Below are 6,452 nucleotides of genomic sequence, written 5' to 3'. Positions count from 1 at the left end.
AAATCCTCCTTGTAATGACTTTAGAACGCTTAGAGTCACAAATCTCACTCCTCTAATGGTTCACAAACACCAAGAGCAAGAGGATGAAGAAGAGAAGAGAAGGAGGCTGCCCAAAACGTGTGGAAACCCTAGAAGGAAGCTTGTCCACGTTTTTTAGGCATAAGGGCTCTATATATAGTGAGGCTATTAGGGTTATCTAACAAGGAAACCCTAATTTGGATGCTTAAGCCCTAAGCAACCCATGGACTCCTTTCCTTAAGGCCTTGGACGACTTCCAATGGGTTTCCCCATAGAATTCATCCATCCTTATAATATAAGTCAATCCATAGCCTAATTTCAATTATCTTATAATTACAATTCCAGTCCCTTAAGTTTAATTAATCTCTTTTAATCACAAACTTAATTCTTATTAATTGTTGACTAATATTAATTAAACAATATGATTTCTCCTTTAATATATTATTCCCATAATTTATTAATAAATCATATTTAATCCTTTCTCTCCATAATTCATCCTATCAAGTTGCTTTGGTGAAGCCAACCCAAAAGGACCATGCACCATGGGGTCAAGTACATACCAATATAGTTATGGACTTAGACACTAATCCAACAGTCTCCCATTTAGATAAGTCTAATAACTATTCTACGTATGACTTCAGATCCTGATCTGCAATCGTAGCTTTCCAAAGCCGCTGTCAACTCTGATCCTATCAGATACGCGTGTCCTTTAGATAAGGGATCATATATTCCTCCATTCTAGATATCGTATAAGACATGATTTCTAATCATTCTCTCTGTACCATTTCTCGACTACTGATTTATGACGACTGACTAATTGAACAAATCAAATTAGCCCTAGGCCGGCCAAGCATTTACGTTAGTCATCACTAAATCATTGAGGGGCCAAAGATATCGCTTTTATCCTACTTTGGATAAAAGGAACGGATAAACTTTGGTTCAATGCTCGCTTGCACTCACTCACCGAATCACACACAACAATATGTTTTATGACACCAAGTTACTGGTGCGTTTACATATTATCAATGTGTAACCGATTTGCAAGATACAACTCACACATCTCGGTTTCAAGAATATAAGATGTTATCGTCTCACCAATCATTCGTGATACAATTCATGGAGTGATCCAAGTGAGCGTGGTTTTAATCCAATGCCCAAATCATATTCATAAGCACTCATGAACGTTGCAGCAAACATTTGCTTATTTCTAACACTCTTTAGACAATTCACACACCAATTCATGACAGTCTTTATTCATACCTACTTCCAACATATGAATGACTGTGGCCCGTTCGAATAATTTGACTGTTCTAAACCAATTAAATTATTCAGGAAGTCAAAACATGCAAAGTGAAACACAAGAATAATACTAATTCCATATGGCCTCAAACCTTTGAGCATAAATAAAACACCTTTTTATTTATCACCATATCGATTGCTCATTATTTGTTGTTTCGGGTAATCAACTTCTTACTTGAACTATTACACTTGTCACATGCTCTTATCATGCACACAATGTTCACCTATTGTTCTTACTTTGTGAAATAGATCAAATGAACACATTTCCAATCATACTCATTTCACAACTCCAAATCCTTTTTCATAAGTGAAAGAATATTAAATTCTTGCCATTTATAGAATATGCTAGATTCTAAAATTTTATGCAATGATCCTTTTGTAATGTCATAGCACAAAAGTCACAATGACTATTGCCAATGATATTACAAAGTCCTCTATCGGAGATTGTTACAAGACAATTCCTTAGATGTGATGTCTCTCACTCAAAGTACGTTCCTCTGAACATCCTTTTGCATAAAAGTTTCTAATCTACACATAGATTTTCAATATTCAATTCCCAATATGGACACGTTTCCATATTTTCCATATGACAACTCATTCTTAATAGAATCTTCTCTATTCATAATAATGTCGATATGGTCCATTCAATACTATACTTCCAACTACTCACAAGTGACCAATCCTCGGCGAACTTTGGATTGTCCTTTGATAGTTGTTTAATTTATCTTAGTCAAAACCGATTCTTGTCCTTTTCCCTCTAAATGCGCTAGACATTTGAAAAAAAAAATTAGAATGGTCAAATATTATAGCATTTGCAATCAATCCTATACCTGAAGCGTATGGGACACGATGCATAATGTCTTACATAAAGATTTGATACTTTATCAATCTTCTGCCATAATATTTTATGTGCTACGTTCTCAAAATTCGAACTATGAAGAGGAATGCCGTAATCATAATCGAATTTTTAAAGAACGCACTATGTTTCCTTGACTAAATTATTAACATTCCACAACCTAAGCCTTTAGATTTGAAATGAAGCATAATATTCTCTCCCTTAATTATAGCAAAACAACTTTTCAACTATTGTGACTTTGCAAAGTATAACTCTTGTTTTCTATAATTAATATTGCTAACTTGCAATACTTTCCATAATAATCATGCAATCATAACATTTATGCTCCCACTATCATGATAATTATTATAAACATAACCCTTATGCTCCCACTAGCTTTGACATGTATTCAGAAACCAACTTAACAATACTTATTGAATTTCTTAAGTTCATGTTTCTAATACTTAATGCTTTGATAATCCTTTATCTAAGCTTATACACCTTTCCCTTAGATAGCTCATATGTGTGTCTAAAAAATTCAGATTAATTACCAAATCTCACAATTCGAATCATGGAAAGGGATATCGTAACCATAATCGAATTCGAGAATCTAATTGTCACAGTCACTATCTTTTTAAAATCTCTCTTAGTGAAAGCATTTCCTCGCAATCATTTTCATGAAGGAGGGAATCTTATGACACTTAGATTTTAATGGTGTATGTGTTCCTATCCATGTGAATTTGTCAAAACCAAAGTTTACGACAAATTCAAACTCATATGGACCGAACTTTCTTAATCTTGACTTCTTGCCTTATGGTAACACAGCTGCCCACCATGTCTTCCATGTAGTTAAGTAGCTCACCTTTTCCTATCAATGTACTTTTCATTGATCAAGGTCCTTGCCTTTTATGCATTCAAATGAGAACTCATAGAACTCACATGCATAATTAACTCAATTGGAACGGCACAGAAATAAAATGGTGTCAACACGATAGGTTGTAAACCTGAACTCGTGTGCTAGTGATGATCAATAAGGTTTATTTTGATTTGTTCTTGAAACCTTTCAAGACCATTAAGACTCCCACTGACTCCTTGACATATAAGATTCTCTTGCCAATAAACATTTCTTAACAAACAAATATTCAAGAGTTAGTGTAGTTTAAAACACTTCATAAATTGGTCCTAGCTGGTCTTTGTCTTATCCAAGACATCACAACTTTCCACATTTGATGAATGCTATAAACCTTTTTAATACTTTTCACTCAATGTCACAATCTTAACTCTAAGACTTGTTTTGGAACGAAGTATGATTGACTTCTTGATTTAACCATTTCTTTAATTATTGATTCCTCTTCTCAGACATACAATTGTACTAAGACTCACTTAGAGGATCAATTGAGATATGGTTCTTAATCATTAAGACCTATCATAAAGCGTAAAAGGTAATCTCCCTTCTTCTTAGAATGGAGAAACTTTTATCTTTTTGCCTACTTTATTCTTCTTATTCGTTATTCTATTGATTTAAACCTTTTAATCAATTCAGAATTACACTTAATCTTATAAGTATAATCATATTTACTAAACCTTTAGTAAATCATGACGAATATCTTTGTTACTCTTATGGTGGACTTTGATCAACACGCAACTTTGTGTACTCGATCTCCTAGTCTTTCACTTGACACTTTGTCAACGAATTAGTCTAATTTCCAAATATGAAATTTCTCATTCATCATGCAACCAAGTTGCGTGATTCCAAATTTCTGTCCAACTGAAACTTGGGCGATGAGAAACTCTCCTTATTTGGTAAATTTTCGACATTTCCATAATTAAGAATCAAATCCATTATTGCTAATAATAGAAACATTCAAACATCAATTTTTTCATACACGCCATTGCAAGGATAAATAAATAATCAAAATTTATTTTATTGCGGAAAAATTTGTCCTTACAATGCAATTCATTGAACTACATATTTCTTAGCAATCTAATTCTAACTCTAAGAAGTAGCTCAAGAATTTAATCTTCAAGTAATGCGATCGAAATCCATTTCTTCACGGTTAGATTCTGCTCACTTCTTCCCTTAAGCTTCCTCTCCTTTCTTTGATCCTACAAAACATCAATTGTAATCTTACACATTATGTATTAAGAATCTAGAATAGGAGCTTAAAAAAGTTAGTCAATGGATTTTACCTAAAGCAGAGCCATACGTTTTGACTCTCCCATCTCTTAGATCTCTTAGGTAAATAGGGCAGCTTCGTCTCCAATGCCCATTCTCTTGGCAATAAAAGCAAATTGACTCTTTTGGAACAGGACATGGAACTACTTCAGACATTGCCTTTTTCTTATGATCAAACTTTTCGATCATAGCGTGTCTTTCGTTGCCGTTGTCTATATCCATATAGGTCTTGAAAGCAGATTCACCAATCAACTTTGCTTCTCTAGTGCGCCAAACCATTGATGATTCAGCAGCAATAAGCATATAGGTGAGATCTATAAGGGTCACATCGCAATTCATCATATAGTACTCTCTTACGAAGTCACTATATGAGTTAGGAAGTCACTGAAGAACCCAATCAACATCCATCTCCTCACAAACAACGGATCCCAACATTCTTAACCTATCAATGTGTGACTTCATCCCTAGGACGTGTGCACACACCGACTTTCCATCTTCATGTTTACTTGCCAAAAGGGCTTGAGTGAGCTTGAACTTTTCAAGCCTTCGAACTTGTGGGTTAAGGAGAATAATTGGAGGAGGTGGAGGAAGTGAAGCATGATTTATTGTTCCTCGATAGAATCGTGGAATATCATCTTCATGTGGAAGGCTTGTTCCACGGGATTTGGGAAGACCATAGTTGTCGTACTTTGACATCTACAAAACGGGAGAAAACAAATTCAAGTTAGTTGATGGATTGAGTCCTTATTAAATCACCCAAATGAGATACTAAGGCTAGGACACAACACAATACGCTACAACCTACAAAAGGGATAACGTAATCTAGTTGCAGAATATTTGAAGGTAAGTGAATGACGATTCACTAATTTCCACCACGAAAAGCAAAAAAGAAATTTAAGTTTTAAATCTATGAAAACTCCTAGATCCTTTGAGATTCATTGAACATTTCAATGGCATGTTTAAATCTCGATATGCCCCTCTAGTTTGTGACTGGGATGCCGAGGATCACAAAGCGGGTGTGAATAACCATGCAAACTTACATGGTGCCCTCACATGTTACAGTCACCTATTTGATGTGCCGGTAAACCACACACGCTCCACTGAACTATGACAAACACTGAGTTACCCTTTGCTACCTTTTCTTAGAACCATTTAGTGTGCCGGTAAACCACACACGCTCCACTAACTTCTCCGCAAGGGCACAAAGTGTAATTTCATGGAATTGCATCAATTCACTTTTACCTAAGTAACTAAGATTGGGAATTTGTAAAACATTTACTTACTTTTGTACTTCATTATACTTATAATGGAAGGTTTTGTCCTATACTACCCATTCGGCTAACGACCCTCCACTAGTCAAGAGTGCGGTGGGTAAGAGTGGATACCCATTCAATCGCCATTTTATAGGCAATTTCCTTTAACACCCCTTATAGACCAGCTTCGTGAATGAGGCCTACTAACGGTAAGACTGACTTTTACTCATACATATATATAATGTTAGACTTTTAATGTTATATATAGATAGGGTGTATTTTACACTTTTAAAAGACTAGGTGGTCAAAGTTAACGATTATACTTTTAATTCAATTAAATGTAAACCAGAACTTTTATGGATTTATTAAACCTCTTCTAATTATACACCTTAATTAATTAATAAAACCATAAGGGTGTGATTTGAACTTTTCAAAACAATACTAGGGTTTTAGAATTTAACATTCCTAAATTAAACCTTTAATCAACTTTTAAATTCCAAAACTTGAGGGCAAGTTTTGAAACATTTCAAAACATTTAGGTTTAGAATTTAAATATATATTAAACTTTTAATCAAAATTTAAATTCCAAAACTTGAGGGCAAGTTTTGAAACCTTTTCAAAACATTAGGGTTTCAACTATTTAAATTTCAAAACAAAACTTTTGAGTTCAAATTTAAACTATAAAACCTAAAAGGGAAAATTGAAACTTTTCATAACACAAGGATCAAATAACAAATAATATAAATTAGACAATTAATTTCATCATTATCTATATTTGACCTAATTTCAATTTCTTGCAAAATAAGTTACCTAATTAATACAAATAATCCAATCTTTATCATATAAGGAAGTTATTATCTAATAAATTCGT

Source organism: Lactuca serriola, chromosome 1 (assembly GCF_051521515.1).
Source record: "Lactuca serriola cultivar US96UC23 chromosome 1, Lser_US96UC23_V15, whole genome shotgun sequence".
Taxonomy (NCBI): Eukaryota; Viridiplantae; Streptophyta; class Magnoliopsida; order Asterales; family Asteraceae; genus Lactuca; species Lactuca serriola.
The sequence above is the reverse complement of the archived record's forward strand: the minus strand, read 5'-3'. Positions refer to the sequence as shown.